The sequence below is a fragment of the Alexandromys fortis genome, unplaced genomic scaffold (assembly GCF_014885135.2).
Source record: "Alexandromys fortis isolate MF-2015 unplaced genomic scaffold, M_Fortis_MF-2015_v1.1 scaffold_15, whole genome shotgun sequence".
Classification (NCBI taxonomy): domain Eukaryota; kingdom Metazoa; phylum Chordata; class Mammalia; order Rodentia; family Cricetidae; genus Alexandromys; species Alexandromys fortis.
Genome location: NW_026067911.1, coordinates 8,190,074 through 8,207,926, shown reverse-complemented (window position 1 = coordinate 8,207,926; position 17,853 = coordinate 8,190,074). Strand labels below are relative to the sequence as shown.

Sequence of the window (17,853 nt, the reverse complement as noted above, 5' to 3'; positions counted from 1 at the left end):
CAACCACCATATAAAACTGTACATAATGATGCATGCCTTCAGGCCTAGCACTAGTGAAATAGAAGCAGGAGAATGAGAAGTTCAAGGTCATCCTAAGTTAAACATGGAGTTCAAGGCCAGGTTGGGATAAAGAAGATTTTCTCTCAAAACAGCAAAATGAAGACAACAAAACAAGCATTATTCTCTAGGAAATAGGCAGAAAGTTAATTAAGAACAAAAATGAAGTAATCATCCAATATTTGGATCATTATAAACTCTTATCTAAATACTTAGGTCTCATACAAAAGTGTAGAGCTCCGTATCTGTTATTTAATAAAACAACATTTTAAGGTTCAGTGAGGACCACATTTTCATTGTCTAACAAGACCGGAAACACAATAATGTGTGGCTCACACAATGGAGCTTGTTCTGAAATGGTAATCTAGCAAGAATGGAGGAGAAATGGGTGAGTTCCAATGTACTTCAAACTGGACATAATTCATACTGCCTGGACGTCAAACTCTATTTTACTCCAGCAAGACAGATTTTCCAATCAGACTGGAGCTTTGTATTCAATTTAAAAAATCAATAAACAAATGTTATCCCCTTTCAGAGTACTTTTTCCCCAGATGAACAGCCATATTTTAAATAGCAGAAAATATATTTCAGAATGTAAAGACGGTGCAAAAAGAAGGCAACCCAATAGTCACATGAGAGATACCAATGTACATAGAATTAAATCTGTCTATCCTGTACTTTTATATATGGATTCTAATTAAATTGCTAGCTCCAGTAATTAATGTTCACTTCTTACAGTTCATCTTTTATGAGAGGACTAAAAGCTATGTTCACTTTTAAAAAAATCATTATTCAGTATCTTTCTCTCAAAGACAAATATTAATTTCATTGTCAATAATTGTTAGGTTGATACCAAGTGTGTTTCTCTCTTTCTGTCTGTCTCTCTCTCTCTCTCTCTCTCTCTCTCTCTCTCTCTCTCTCTCTCTCTCTGTGTGTGTGTGTGTGTGTGTATGAGTGAGCATGTTTCAGATATTGAGATTTTTAAATATAAGGTAATAAGATTTCTCAAATATTCATCAAATTTAAACTACAATTTTGTTTTTAATTTTGCTAATGTATTATCCATGTTCATTAAGTCTAAAAGAAAAATTGATACCATATAATGAGAGCATCTTGTTTACTTGATACCAACACTGCCCATCCTTGAATACTTCAATGTTTCTTTCCTATAAACAGGGGTATCATGTTATGTTGCTACAGACTGTCACCCAAACCACAAGCTTTACACTTAAACAATTTGCCATTGAAGGCCCAAATCTCACCTGAATCTCGTCAATGAGAGAGACCAATAATGAGCAATGATCCCCAGGGACCATTCCCATGTAGCATTTAGCTTCCATGGAATTTTGTGACTCTCTATTTTCTTACTCTTCCCTTAACTTGGATAATTCTGATGCTTTCAGATAATAAACTGTCTTGTAGAATAATTCTAGTCTGGATCTGATTAGACTGGGCTGTGGCTGCTGGCCAGTCCCAACACAGAACTAATGAAGGATGTGTGTGCTTGGTGCATCCTGTCAATGCCACCCAGTCACAGTCAGTTCCACTACCGATATTTATGTCATTGTTAAGAGAACCGCAGCTTACAGCTGGAGGAATGGAGGAATGGCTCATCTCTGAGGAGCGCTTGCTGTTCTTGCAGAAGACCTGGGTTCAGCTCATAGTGCACACACGGCTGCTCACAGCTGTCTGTAACTCCAGTTCTAGAGGCTAAGACACCCTCTTCTGGCCTCTATGGGCACTGCTGTACATATGTACACACATATGTACAGAAAATCTTCATACACATAAAATAATAATAATGTTAAAATATTAATGGCAGAAATTTTCCACTGCTGAGTTATTTGCTGCCCCTTGGAGGTTGATACTTCCTAGGGAAGTAAGTTTCAGCAGCTCTTTAAATCTTCAATTAACTCATAACTTAGTTATTCTATAAGGTAAATGGAATCTATTATTATTTTACCTATCTTAATAGTGCATTTATTTTCTTCTTGATAAATTCCACTCCATTCTGAAGAATTCCTAATTATTCTTCAGTCCTTTGCCACATAACGAGTAATACAGACCCCTCTTTCATGTTTGCAGATGAAATCTGATTTGAAATATTGACTACTCACTATTACTTGGTGGCTTTGAGACAAAGCAACTTGGATCCATAATCCAGAGTGGATGAATTTGACTGAGGTATCAAATGTGTCTTTTTATAACACATGGGGGGAAAAAACTAAACACAAAGACCCAACACAAATAACTAGTTGTCCAGGTCAGTTCTAAGTACAAAAAGACATAGGAAACCTCTGTTTCTGAACAATAAATAAAAGATTAAAGATAGAGATGCATTTTAACTCATCTTTGATTGATGCCAGCACATGAACATCAGCCAATACATCAGATATTTTCCTACTACAAAGAATGGATCCCTCTTGATAACCTGCCCCAATGCCACACAAGGAGACAAAATGAAGGCACAGAATTTTTCTTGCCTCTTAGTGAAACTATTAGACCTAACTGCAGATAAACTATTCGTTTACACTTGGTTTGTCTGAGAATGTTTCATCATGATTTGCGAGATCATCTTAAGACATTTCCCCTCTGTGAGGGGCATGGTTACCCAGTGTGAAGTGAGCCCACCTCTGCGGAGCCTCTGGAAGTGAGATCGCACCCCCTGCGACTCAGGATGGGCGGCCAGGACGGCCCTGAGACGCAGTAGTCGCCTTGTAAACTTGTCAGATTTATGAGACACTGCAGATATAAACAGGATGAGCAGCGGCCAAATGTGGCCCCTCCGTCTTCCCCTCTCTCTGGAAAGGTGGCTAAAACCTGTGCCAGTGACCAGGGGGGTATTTAATACCCTGTGCCAGCAGTAAGGGCCAGATAATCATTAAAGCGACTATAAACAAGACAGGATTAGGCCTGGGAAAGGCTGTGGGGCCTTCCTAGCGGACTGTCTGGACGGAAGCCAGAGTCCCAACATGTGGGCTTGCTCTGGAGTTCACCTCAGCAACTGTGCCTGGTAATGAAGGGCCCTTGGCCTGTGTGAGTGGGAGGTGTGGTGGAGAAGGCACAAAAGACCAGTCCCACCACTAATTAAAGAGGATGCATGCACGCAAGTACCTACATCCCTTCCAGGCTCCTTCTACGGCTGCGCATCTTTGCACCTAACCACAACACCGACTCTTGGTTACTTTTAGTACGTACTTATGCTTACTAAAGAAATCATACATTATGATTTTGTTCAGGTAAGGTCAAGGGCTTGACTTAGAATCATGAAAGTTGTATACAGTTACAACTCTTAGGCCTTGTTCTCTTGAGTATAACGGGGCAGAGCACCTCACTGAATCCTGGGATTTATTTCGCAGGAGTCAGTCCGTCTAGCATGCGGGAGTGGCTTAAGATAACTGGGACTGAAAATCTATTTCAAGCCCAAGTCCAGAGCTGCATGAGTCTCCTGTTATCTCAAGCCTAAGGCCTCTGGCAGATGAGGAAGTGATGACGTCGAGACTCAAGAGCTGGCGCTGCAGCGGGTTCCTTCCGCAAGAAAACTCGGTAGTTCACTGTCAGTTTCTATGTGCCATAGATCTGAAACAATGGCCCCAAACTGGATATGTGCCAAGCTCCAAAAATAATGCAAGAAGTTTAAAAAAGAGTGGCAGGGCAGGCGGGTAAGCCTAGCTAGTGAGGAGTTTGGGACACAAACTTCTATAGCCCCCGGACGGCCTGGCTGCAGCATCAGATCAAAGGCAGCCTTTGTCTCAGAGTTTAAAAATGAGAAAAAGATAGTGATGTAATTTAGGGGTACTTAGCTAGCATGCCAACAGCCCTGGGCTTCATCCCAGTCTCTGATTTTCTCCCAATCTGAATTGCTAAATCATTCATTTACTCATTCATTTGTTCATTCTAAAGATCTCTTACTGACCCCTCTGTTTGCCTGTGATGATGTTCTAGAATTCCCAGGGTCAGATACATAGAAGGCGTTTATATGATGGTAGGAAAGGGAGGCAGAAATATGCAAATATAAAGATGCTGAAGCTAAGTTTCTCGTGTATGATGCTCTCTGACCCAACACACAGGGACTGGTTAGCAGGCACAACAAGCATTCAATCTACAGATGGTGCTGACGGCACTGGCAACCCCACTGAACTTGAAGTTGTTTCTCTTCTTTGGAGAGAACTTTCGAAATAGACTAAGCTTCTTTGGAGACAGGACATCATGGGCATAAAGACAGGAAACATTTGGAAGACTAGCTTCATTTAAATTGACAGGAAACATTAGTTGTCATCTTTCAACATCACGTTGTGTTTGGGGAGCCTAAGGACCTTTCTTCATCAATTGTGGGAAGTCGTAAAATGCTCCCCGGATTTAGATGAGGAGGGTGGTGTTTGTCTTCATTAGGTTCTGCCCTGTCACTGTGGCTGCAGAGAATCTTTTGCTACGGCCCCAACAGCTTTGTTCTATCGAGATCTTAAATTGAACCTGAAGTCAGAGCAATCCAGCACCCAGCTTAAACAGTCCCATGAAGCTGGAGTTTGCTAATTTTTGATTAACAAGGATATCAACATGACTTCCTTCAGATGGCAAGTAAAATTTGACTGTCTCTGAAATAAGTTATGTGTGGTATAAAGACAGCGGGTCCCGTACTGACAAATTGGTGGGTTTAGATTCAAAGCAAATCCATGAGTATAACTCTTCAAAGGATGGAATTAAATAAGTTCTTCCAACTACTTAACACTATCTCAGTTTTCCACAGAACACCACATTCTCTGTGAATGTCAGGTACATGGAGCATATGTATATCTCACTAGAGCCGGAAGAGCCTATGCAAAAGTGAGCACAGCTATTTGTTTATCCGGGAATTCTAAAACCAGGGGCTGACCTGTGTCAGGAAACAGGCTGAGCCAGAAGTCACAGTAAAGATGAGGGCCTCGGGAGGCAGATTGGAATTCGGGGAAGCAAGTGCCATCTTGTAAATAAAGAATATGATCACATGTCATGAGGACAGAGCCCTGTGTTCTGCCAAGAGAAGGAAGTGAGTTCCTCAAGGGAGGCAGTGAGGCTTGCCTTTTAGTAACAGATGTGTTAGGTAATGGTTGAGGTACATTTTTATACAGAGAAATGACATAAAGTCCTGTGACGCCCAGCATGGTCCAGGATGTGGGTGACCCTGATCCTGACTTTTAGCCAAGTCAGGTGCCAACAAGGCTGGGAGGGTTCACCCTCACTCAGTGATGTCACAATCAAATCCTGGTGACAACAGAGGAAGTGGAAATCAGGAAAATAGAACCACTGAACAATCTGTACTTTCCGTTAGGAGAAGATGGGTCAGATGGTGAGGTGTGGAGAAAGGGCTGAACATGTCTAAGAAATGCCATGTAAGCCTTCCAGAGCACAGTGACAGTCTGAAGTACTTGCAAGCAAGACCAGTTGGGGAGCAGAGCTAGAAGAACCAAAGAGCCAGGCGAAGCATTCTCACCTAAGGGCAACTGTGAGACCCTAGAAGGAGTCACTGATACCATCCGCTGACGAAGACTGGGCGGGGGCAGGAGGGACTCTCTTTACTCCACATAGGATTCCATAAGAACCCTAGTTAGAGAAGCCCACTTTTGAAAATACGAAGTCTGATTTTCCTTGAAGCATGCCAGATAAAATAAAATACGTACCCAAAGTCATAAGTTGATTACTTTGTCTTCATCCTTCTGGTTCACATTCGTCCCGTGCTGACTCAGCATGGAACGGGAAGTGAAGAAATGGAAGGGAAAAGAAATACATATCTCAGCAGATTAGAGTCAAGGGCAGATGATGACAACTGCTAAGCCCTGAAAACACATTCTACTTGTTCCAATTTACCACAAAGATTTCTTTTTTTTTTCTTGTTTGTTTGCTTGTTCTAGACACTTTCTATTATGTTTTTTATTATTTTTATTGAATTATATCTTTTCTCTGCTTCCCTCCCTTCTTCCCCCACCCCTTCTACCCTTTCTTCTGGTCCATACATTCCCAATTTACTCAGGAGATCTTGTCTTTTTCTATTTCCCATGTAGATTTGCATAGACATAAGCACATGCAGAATGAGAAGAACAGTTGATCCTTCAAAGTCAAAGCTCAATTCATGTGGCATTTTATGGCTTCCCAGAGGTTCATTCCGAATGGTCGTCCACTTTCAGAACAACATTGAAATCACTAAGAACCTACTTGAACACCTATTCATAAAAGATCACTGAGACTGAATAAGCATGGGATGAAACCGGACTCTCTGAACATGGCGGACAAGGAAGGCTGATGAGAAGCCAAGGACAATAGCACTAGGTTTCGATCCTACTGCATGAACTGGCTTTGTGGGAGCCTAGCCTGTTCGGATGTTCACCTTCCTGGACCTAGATAGAAGTGGGAGGACCTTGAACTTCCCGCAGGCAGGGCAGGGAATCTGGACTGCTCTTCAGTCTCGAGAGGGAGGGGGAATGGAGTGGGGGAGGGGGAAAGGAGTGGGGAGAGGGGGAGAGAAGTGGGGGGAGGGGAGAGGAGTGGGAGGAAGGGGAAGGAAATGGGAAATGGGGAGGAGGCAGAAATTTTTTTCAACACCAAAAAATAAATAATGAATTAATTTAAAAAAACGATCACTGAGATATGTTACAGTATTACTACTTACCAAAATAAAAATATCCACAGATTTTAGTACATGTTTGTATACTGAGAAGAACAAATACAGGGGAGAAAGGTGGAAATAAAGAGTGGAAATCTGGGAGTAGCACTCTCCTTTTCCACAGAATGGTGGAATATCTGGATGCTGGCTTAGTCAGGACAAGTTTTACCACCACAAGATCTGACAGAAATCTAACAAAGTGCTTCAGGCCGTATGCCACATTCTCAGTCACAGAAGCGGTAGAGGTATGCTTCCTGCAAGGGGTCTTCCATCTTCTTCAGAACTCCTGTGTTTCCTCAGATCTCCTCTGTTTCCTGCATCTCTGTATCTTATGAAGACACTGGCACTGGGTTTGTAAGCAGGCAGACCATAGATGGAAGGAGATAACTGGACCCCTCCCCTGGTTTCTGTCTTCACTTTGGAGGGCTAAGGAAACCAGTGGTTCTTCAGTCCAACACGATGGCAACCTCATCACAAGAGAAGCAACCATTTAGTCTGAGAGGGAAAAACTGGAGCTTGTCTGGAGAGAATTGCTGAGGATTCGTGTCGGAAGCTTCCTGAAGCTGGGATTGTCTGCCTGACGGCCTGACTGGAGGTCACGCAGGGAGAGGGAAGGCAGCTGTGCACATCTGGGATGGGCCTCCCCTCTTCAGTGGTTTTGAGGCGTGCCAATCAGCTCTGGAAGTGCTCTCCACAGTCATAGACATGTGCTTTACTAACTTCCTAAGTGTCTCAATCCACAATCGGGTTAACTTCATGGCCAACAATTACAGAGGTTTTTGTGAGGGTAACGTTGCTTGAATTTTTTTCAATATGGCTACTATTTGAAAAGCTCCTTTTCTTCCACAGGAAATGAATGTGTGCATTACTTGAATAGGAAAGAAAATGATTTTTTTTATTTTGGTTTTTCGAGACAGGGTTTCTCTGTGGCTTTGGAGCCTGTCCTGGAACTAGCTCTGTAGACCAGGTTGGTATCGAACTCGCAGAGATCCGCCTGCCTCTACCTCCCGAGTGCTGGGATTAAAGGCGTGCGCCACCATCACCCGGCTAAGAAAAGGATTTTATAGGTTCACTTATATTTTGAATTTGCTTATTTACCATGCCAGTATTCTATATTTTCCATTAAGTAAAACTTAATCTAAAACACAGAAGACTGAAAATTTATTTGAGTTGAAATTATGTCCTTAGATAGAATAACTTGAAGATTTGCTTTTGAAAACCATTGTGCGTACAAATCACTTGGAGTAGAGAAAGTGGCAGGGGCTTCAAAAAGGCTAGCCTCTCAGAGTAAGAATAAGCTAGGCCCCTTCAGCTTTATTCAATGGCTACATCTTTATTGCTGGAGAATACAAGAAAAATAATTTTAGATATTCACAATGCGCAAATCTTTCTCCATTTTAGAGCCTTGAATGTAGTGAGCTCCTGGGTGACCTATCAAAAGCATCAATACCCCATTACAAGGAAGCAGCAGCCCTCCCTCTCCAGCACATGATTCTGGTGATCCAGGTTCTGTCATCTGGGAGGTCTAAACAACTCCACAGGGACGTGGTGCTCACTGCAGAAAGCCGGGAAGTTCTGCTGACCTGCAGAAACCACTCTTAGTGTGGTCTCAAGTGACAGCAGCAACTTGCAGAATGGCTTTAATTTGTAGAAATGACTATCTCTTTAACTTGTGTGACATTCGGGAACTCCCAGGGATAATCTGTGGGATTTTGTCAAGAAAAAACTTTCCTATGATTAATGAAATAGCACGTTTCCACAACTACAACAATATATGGCTGCATTCTCAGAAAACAAGTTTTAAGGTATTTTTATTTGTTTGTTTATTGGTTTTTTTGACACAAGGTTTCTCCATGTAGCTTTGGACCCTGTCCTGGAACTTGCTCTATAGACCAGGCTAGCCTCGAACTCACAGAGATACAACTGCCTCTGCCTCCTGAGTGCTGGGATTAAAGGCATGCACCTCTTGGCTGCCTTAAAATAATGCATGTCTAACATATTCCTGTATGTACTCTCTCTGTTTATAGTTAGCCAAATGAATTTCTAACCTTAGTACTTAGAAGAGCGGTGGATTCTCCATAGTCCGCAGGTTCTTGCCATTGGATTAAGTAGTAACTAGCTTCCAGACTCTAGTCCTAGCTCATTTGCATCCATGGTGCTAATTGGCCAGGCCTGGGTATACCATTATTACTTGAGAACCAGGAAAGACAGCATCCTGGCCATCTCAAGTTCAGTAGACAGAAAATATTGTAGCCTCGGGGAAACTGGGGTGTAAGAAACAGCAAGCCCATGAGATACGGAAGACAAAAGTGTCTCAGCAGACTAAACTGGAAACTGATGTCACTGTGGTTGTACTAAATAAAGTCACCGAGGTTCCTTACCAAAGTCAGAATTAAACCATTCCTTTGCTGAAGAAGTTAAGAGCAATTTTCATTTGACAATAACAAATCTCCTAATGGAATAAATTGTGAAATATAAAAATAAGTTTAGAAACAAGAAATGCTGAGATACAGGAAGAATCTGGGTTATATTACACTCAGGGAACTTAAATTAGCAGCTTGGGGTTTCAGAGGTAACTGCTTCATTTTCCCCAGTCCTGAGGGCACGCAAGAATGGAGATGGAATATGGTTAATGTAAAATCAACTGAGCATGCGCCCATCCTGGAGCTCTTCCTGCAAGCGCTTTCCCCATGCACTCGCTGGCTTCGCTTAGCAGCCTGCCACCCTTCCTTCCGTGTTATCAGAGGAGCTGATGTCTTCATTGTGTCTGCGCCAGCTGCTCTTGCCTATGGAGGCTCTTCATTTCCTATCTTGGAGGTAAGACTTAATCATTCAGGCTCCAGAAGCACACATATCACTGCAAGTGGCTTTCCCCTTTCCAAGAGGCATCCCCTGGGGCAGTCTGGCTCCAGCCTCTAAGGGAGTGAGATCAGCTTTGTGTTTGTTGGTGCGGAGATCTCTCGGCAACAAAGAAAATTTTGGATCTGTTTTCCCCTTCCTGCCTCTCCTCTGCCCTTGATCCATCATCAATCTCCTTTCTTTCCGCTTTAGCTGAAGCCCACAGCAGTAACGCTTTGTGTGTGCCCCCAAACAGCTCGCAATGACGCCTATTTTTTTAATCCCACGCGATTATAAAAGTTGGTTCCTTGATACCAAAGACACCTTTGCGGGCCGCGGCAGTTTCTCACCAGGCCAAAGCTTGATTTTAAGGATTGCCTGTTGGTGTCACATCCAAATATTGGCTGAGATTTTGGAATGCTGAAGTGTGTTTGCAAATCCTAATATTTTTCACTCCGACAGGAGTACTCCCGATCGTCTTAAGAGGCTCCAGACAGACAAATGTGGACCGACTGAGGGACTAAGTAAGGGCTATACAAATGCCGGCTGTTTTTCCTGTGAGCAAACAACTAAGTTCAATGAAGATTTTTTTTTTGCTTTAATTTTTTGATTTTTTAGTTAATTTTTATGGAGCTCTCCATTTTTCTCTGCTACCCTCCCTGCCTCTCCCCTCCCTCTTTCAACCCTCCCCGCAGGTCTCCATGCTCCCAATTTACTCAGGAGATCTTGTCTTTTTCTATCAAGGCAGTTTTTTAAAATGTATAAGTTGTAGGAACTGTGGAGAGACGTTGTGTGGATAAGTTTCCCTGGCCCTTTACACACGTGGCGTTAGTCTTGTCCTGAGGATCCTGGTGTGTGCTGCCTGCACATCTTTGAGCTGCCTGTCTGTCATTCTCTGAAATCCTTACTGTGTAAGGGAGCTTTTCCACAGCTGTCAGATAAAATTATGGATGTCTTGGTCTCGGTAGAAAGGAAGCTGAGATGACTGCCCTTCAGAAGAGTTCTATTAGGGGAAGTTTAAGCACAGTTACCACAGAGAGGCACAGTGGGGCCCTCAAGGTGCAGCGAGCCTTCAGGCCCCAAGCACAGAGGTCTTCTCTGGCCCTTTAAGAAACGTCCTGTCTGGACAGCCCTGTGCAAAAGTTCCAGCCATGATCTGGTCAGTGTAATATGATTCATGGAGAAAGGAAGACACTGGATGAGACTGGTCATTTGTAACAAGCAGGGGAAGGAAGGCAGGCCCTAGCTAAGGCTCTGTGTGTGGCTACAGGTCAGACCCTGCACTCTCTGCAGCTGTGCCTAGAGAGGCTGCAGGGCGTGGCCTGAGCAAGGCAGAGAAATCATTCATCCCTAACACAAAAGTAGACATAACATTGGTGGAAGAAATGGCAGGTAGAAGAGGAAGGGGGGCTTTCTTCCTGTCAGGAGGATAGGTCAAAAGCCAAGCGAAAAATGGAAGGAACTCAGATACACCTGTTCGTGTTGGCTCTCACTCACAAGACCACGGCTCACTCAACAAGGCCGTGGGGGGAAAAAGCTTGAAAACAACCAATTTAATCCAACAGGATGGGTAAATAGGTTCCGCGACAATGAGAAGTGAATGGTTCAAATCCTCATTTCTAGCTCAGGTATTTTCATTGTCATAACACAGAACTTCACAAGGGCATCCAAGTAAGTACGTAATTTTCTGGACTTCAGTCTCCCGCATAGCCCTCCATGTCCCTTCTCACTTCCCATAGATTAGTCTTTATTCAATTCTCCACTCATTTAAAGTCATTATTATAAACATCCCCCACATATCTAAGACTGACTCGTCTTTGCCAGCACTATCAACATTTTGAACTATCTTCTCTCTAGCATACACTCTACTTAGATGAGAGAATCATTTGCTTCTTTAAACCTGCTTTGGACCATGGACTGTCAATTTCAGGAGTCTGAACATGAAGTGTGTATTTTGGTTATGTTCTCAGCACAAATGCTGGGGGTCATTTTCAGATGAAAGATATTTATTAGGGCAAAAGGGAAATGCCAGTGATTCATTTTGAACTTTATTCATATCAAAAGGTAATCATTAGATTATAAAATAATTCTGCTAATATTCCTTTGCGAGATAGACAAGTTACTCACATTCTACTGTTTTAAAACCAGGAGTAAGTATAAGATAAGATCCAAAAATTTTATAAAGCTGATAAGCAATAGAAATACAAATAAACGATCTCTAAAAACAATATCAAGCCAATAATCTGACATGATCAAAAATCGGTTCTATAGAGTTACCTATTATGGGATTGCAAAATCCACATTATTTTCCTCAAATCTAAGCTGTTTTGTATTTGACATGCAAACGCTAACTAATCTCCATATCTGGTAGAGCTGGGCAGTCAGTATCACAATAGTGAAAGGTTACTGCTTCCTTTACAGCATCAGATTAATTGAGTGTCGCATTAGCCCCTATGTTCACTTCTTAGGAAAAAATTGCTTCTTAGGAAAGAGCCGGGATTCTGACCCCGAGATGGATCAATGTTTCCTCATCAGAGTGCAGGAAACGCGCAGCTCACAAGGCAGTTGTGTAAGCAGGCTCAAGATGAAGGGCTCAAGGGTTGTTTTCCTTCCCTGGCCTCTCAGGAGATCAGATGACCTCCCCCCCAGACCACCCACATTCAAGCCACACACAACAGGACACAGCTCCTAGGTCATCTAAGTTGTGGTTGCCTGCAATTCCAATACTGGAGTCTATAGTTTAGAGACTATACTCTATAGTTTAAAGTTTAGAGTAACCAAATGAAGGAGGGGAAGCAATGAATGGGGAACAGGGAAGGACAAACAACGGGCTTCACCGCCGCTCAGCAATATACGCCTTCCTCACTCAATGATCCAAACACAATCCTAAAATCTGTAGGAGACACTGCCTTCTCAGCACAATAATTTTTATTGTTCCGTAATGATTTTTAAAATAAAATGTGAGTGACATTTGTTATCTACAAGTTGCCGTCTCTGAGCACAGTGCAGTTAGACATGATAATGCGCCCTCAGTTTCTAGACTTCAAATTCTGACTCATGAGTCCTAAACACCTAAAGGAGTCTGAGACAGCCTGAACAGCTGATTTAGGGCCCTATGAGATTATCAATATTCCTTTGTGAAGGGATCTGACAAGAGTCTCTCAGATAAGCTCAGCAGAAAAATGGGTGAAAAGAAAGAGAAAAATGAAGTCACCTGGAAACAAAATGGAGAAAGCAAAGCAAGCCGGAGCTCTGGGTTGCCAAAGGAAAAGAAAAACATTCAGACAAATGCATACAATGTTGAAAACCAAAAGTAGACCACTTGTTCAGTAAGACTGCACACATTTGGAAATCTGTTCGGTGCACGCAACATTTCACTTTGAGAAGGAAATCAAGTTTACAAAGAAACGGGGATGCTTCAGATCTGAAGTCACTGGGTTTCTTCTGCTATAAAGACTCGGCAGAAACTGGATAAATGAGGCAAGAGAGTGATGCTCAGGGCTGCCTATACCCACGCGTTAGTAAATACAGAGAGTGCTGCATCCCCTGAAAAGTGGTCCGGTGGAAGTACATGTTAATGAGACACATGATGGTATGGGGACATAAGAAAGTAAGGTATATTTAAAAGGCATCGATTTTTATTAGCGGTGCATTTAAAACTATATTTATTTATATGAAAAGAGAAAACTTACTGCAGTAACTTGTGGTCAGAACCTGCTTACCCAGAGTGCAATGAAAAGTTCCATCAAGACACCTGCTTGTTCTGCATTTACTTAAATAATCTCACTACGTTCTCATTGTTAACAGGCTACACCCCAAAAGGAACTTACGGCACATTAGAGAAATTAACAAAGCTTTAAAAGCATATGTAGAAAAGAAATTCTATAAAATTTGGCCTATATTTTTTCATTTTTCTACATAATGTCATATTTTTCTAATGTGTTTGTAACACCACACAACTGCAATTCACTAAAGCTTTTGTTATGAACATTTGTCTTGTTATTATGAATGAAGTGTTTCTAGGCACTAATAACTTCTAACATATGAATATGCTACAGTGCTCTTATTTCCATTGTATTTGATATGTTCTTCTTTATGATTAAGAATTTTAGCTCATTGGCAAATCAAATCCAAGAATACATCAGAACTATCATCCATCATGATCAAGTTAGCTTCATCCCAGAGATGCAGGGATGGTTCAACATATGAAAATCTGTCAATGTAATCCACCATATAAACAAACTGAAAAATAAAAACTACATGAACATTTCATTAGATACAGAAAAAGCTTTCAACAAAATATAACATCCCTTCATGATAAAGGTCTTGGAGAGAGGAGGAATACAAGGAACATACCTAAACATAATAAAGACAATATGCAACAAGCCAACAGCCAACATCAAAGTAAATGGAGAGAAACTCCCAGAAATCCCACTGAAATCAGGAAAAAGACAAGGTTGTCCATTCTCTCCACTCTATTCAATATAGCTCTTGAGGTCCTAGCTAGAGCAATAAGAAAAAGAGATCAAGGGAATGCAAATCAGAAAAGAAGAAGTCAAATTTTCACTAGTTGCTGATGATATGATAGTAGACATAAGTGACCCCAAAAATTCTACCAAGGAACTTCTACAACTCATAAACACTTTCAGTAATGTAACAGGATATAAGATTAATTCAAAAATTTCAGTAGCCCTCATGTACACAGATAAAAAATGGGCTGAGAAAAAAAATTAGAGAAACATCACCCATCACAATAGCTCCAAATAGCATAAAATAGATTGGAGTAACTCTAACCAAACAAGTGGAAGACTTGTATAACAAGAAATTTAAATCTTTGAAGAAAGAAATTGAAGAAGACACCAGAAAGTGGAAAGATCTCCCATGCTCATGGATAGGGAGAATTAACATCATAAAAATGCAATCTTACCAAAAGCAATATACAGATTCAATGCAATGCCCATCAAAATCACAGCAAAATTCTTCAAAGCCCTCGAAAGAACAATACTCAACTTCATATGGAAAAGCAAAAAATGTAGGACAGCCAAAACAATCCTATACAATAAAAGAACTTCTGGAGTCATCACAATCCCTGACTTCAAACTATATTACAGAGCCACAGTTGTGAAAACAGCCTGGTATGGGCATGAAAACTGACAGAAGTACTAATGGAACCAAATCAAAGGCCTAAATATTAATCCACACACCATCAAACACCTGATTTTTAACAAAGAAGCAAAAATATCAAATGGAAAAAAGAAAGCTTATTTAACAAATGGTGCTGGCATAACTGGATATCAACATGTAGAAGAATGAAAATAGATTCATATCTATCACCATGCATAAAACTCAAGTCTAAATGGATCAAAGATCTCAACATAAAACCAGCCACACTGAACCTTATAGAAGAGAAAGTGGGAAGCCCACTTGAACAGATTGACACAGGAGATCACTTCCGAAATATAACCCCAGGAGCACAGACACTGAGAGAAACAATTAAAAATGGGACCTTCGGAAACTGGACAGCTTCTGGAAATCAAACGCACAGTCAAGAAGACAAACAACAGCCTACAGAATTTGAATAGATCTTCACCAACCACACATCAGACAGAGGTCTGATCTCCAAAATATACAAAGAACTCAAGAAATTGGTCATCAAAAGAACAAATAATTCAATAAAAAATGGGGTACAGACCTAAACAGAGAACACCCTACAGAGAAATCAAACATAGCAGAAAAACACTTAAGGAAATATTCAACATCCTTAGTCATCAGAGAAATGCAAATCAACACAACTCTGAGATTCCATCTTACACCTGTAAGAATGGCCAAGATCAAAAACACTGATGACAACTTATGCTGGAGAGGTTGTGGGGAAAGATGGACACTCTTGCATTGCTGGTGGGAGTGCAAGCTGGTACAGCCCTTTTGGATGTCAGTGTGGTAATTTCTCAGAAAAGTAGAAAACAGCCTTCCTCAAGACCCACTAATACCACTTTGGGGTATATATCCAAAGGATGCTTGGTTGTGCTACAAGGACATGTGCTCAACTATGTTCATAGCAGCATTGTTTGTCATAGTCAGAACCTGGAAACAACCTAACTGCCCCTTGACTGAAGAATGGATAAGGAAAATGTGGTACATTTACACAATGGAATACTACACAGCATAAAAAATACATCTTGAATTTTGCAGGCAAATGGATGGAGCTAGAAAACATCATTTTGAGTGAGGTAACCCAGACCCCAGAAAGACAATTATCACATGTACTCACTCATAAGTAGATTTAAACATAAAGCAAAGAAAACCAGCCTACAAATCAAATTCCCAGAGAATCTAGACAACAATGAGGACTCTAAGAGAGACATACATAGATCTAATCTACATGGGAAGGAAAAAAGGACAAGATCTCTGCAGTAAATTGCGAGCATGGGGACCTTGGGAGAGGGTTGAAGGGGAGAGGAGAGGCAGGTAGCAGAACAGAAAAAAAAATGTAGAGCTCAATAAATATCAATAAAATTTAAAAAAGAAAAGAATTTCAGTTTATATAACCCTCCATAGGATTTGATAGACATATAGTATAAAAACAGAGGCAATCTTTAGAAGACATAGATATTTATGTGGAATACATAATAGCATAGTGGTTACAGAGAACAGGTCTGTAAAATATAGTTTATATTAAGTACTGGAGGATATTGAATGGCACACATGAAGAGACCATGACTAATGCCTGCCACTGCTGTCTTTGATTGCTGGTGAAGGAGAAGGGGCACTGAATATGCAGAGCTTCCCAAAGTGTCTTAAACCTCTGGCAAGTGCTGAGGGAAATATAAGTGTTTGCAAAGGGAAATCAGACTCTGAGTTCCACGTTATAAAGATCTCTCTGATGGTGGGCTGAGCAGTTGCAGCAAGATGGGATGGCTGAGATCTGCTGTTCCAGCTTATGGCTGTAAACCAGGGCGGAGGCATGCCAGCAGAAACCAGACGCCAAGTAGGAAATGGGCACAGCATACAGTTTAAAGCAGAGAACACGATATTTCATTTCATGAGATGAGAAGAGTATTTTTGTTGGTTGCACACACCTGTCATCCAGTCAAGCATGAGGCTGAGGCTGGGAGGTGGAGAGGAGGAAAATTAAAGGTCAGCCTGGAGAGGAGGAAGACTACAGGGATGAGGAGGATAGAGAGGAGGAGGATGAAGAAGAGGAGACAAAAGAGGATGGAGAGGAGGATGGGAATGATGAAGAGAGGAGGAGGATAGAGAGGAGGAGGATGGGGATAGACAGCAAGAGGAAGAAGAGGAGGGAGAAGACAGGGAGGTGGATGCGGAGGAGGAGGAAGAACTGCTGGCATTCTTGTAAGAGAGAATGTGAGAAATGTGGACGGCTACTTACAGGGACATTACTTAGGGACTACATTGAAAGTTGAAACCCGTGGGTGTGCTTGAAGAGAAGCCCCCTTCCCTTGTGACTTTAAAAGCTAGAACACACTGTTGTGGAAAGTAGAGTGATTAAGCAGAAGGAAAGGTAAGGGTTTGGGGACAACGGGAAATGAATGGAACACTCCGATGGAACAAGTTCCCACACCTGACACATGTGGGTGCTTGAGGACCTCTGCACAGTTTGTGTTTGAGGGTTTGGAAGCAGAGTGTTTTGAATGTGGTAAGAGCGAGCAATGCTACTGAGAATCACAAAAGGAGGATTTCTTCTCCTTCACTTTATTTTCTCACTGAAATCTAGAAGATCACAAGCTCAAAGTGGTCACCTTTCTTTAGGGATGGAGGATGGCAGCCACAACTAGAATTGGCACAGTCTACCTAGCTGGACAAGTGTACCCAGCCACTTCCTTCCACCCACGGCACCTTTTTTTCCTTAATAAATAAAGTGAAGCTGTGTTCTGTTCAAGTTCCTCATTTTTATCCAATGAACTTTAAGATGGATCTCCATTGCCATCATCATATGACACTTGAATTAATTCCGCAATGATTATAGTGTATTTGTATATTTTTGAAGATCATAATTAAAGCAACATTCAGTTCCTTTACATTTCACAAAATGAAATGGGACCTGAAGGGATTATTTCTGAGCTATTCGATAATTAACTCCCTGATTCAATGTGTCTTCTAGAATAATGTCAAAGTAGATAGCATTGTTAGGAAGCAAAGCATCCATCACTGACATCATGGCAGATATCTATGGATATAATTTAACAGTGCAGGAATATTCCAGATTGCAGTGACATCATCCCCACCCCCACCCAATGTAGACTTCAACCTCTGCAGGCCTGAGGTTTCCCGTGTCTGAACCAGAAAGCCAAACCAAGCTG

The 17,853-nt window shown here is 41.5% G+C and overlaps 1 long non-coding RNA gene across 1 annotated transcript in view; it reads left to right on the top strand.

Annotated features, from left to right (window-relative positions):
• The first annotated feature begins 9,377 nt into the window (after positions 1 to 9,377).
• LOC126499169 (uncharacterized) overlaps positions 9,378 to 17,853 on the top strand; it is a 34,418-nt gene continuing 25,942 nt past the window's right edge. The window contains exon 1 of the long non-coding RNA XR_007591015.1: positions 9,378 to 9,511. This is a non-coding gene — a long non-coding RNA (uncharacterized lncRNA). The remainder of the gene's footprint in view (positions 9,512 to 17,853) is intronic.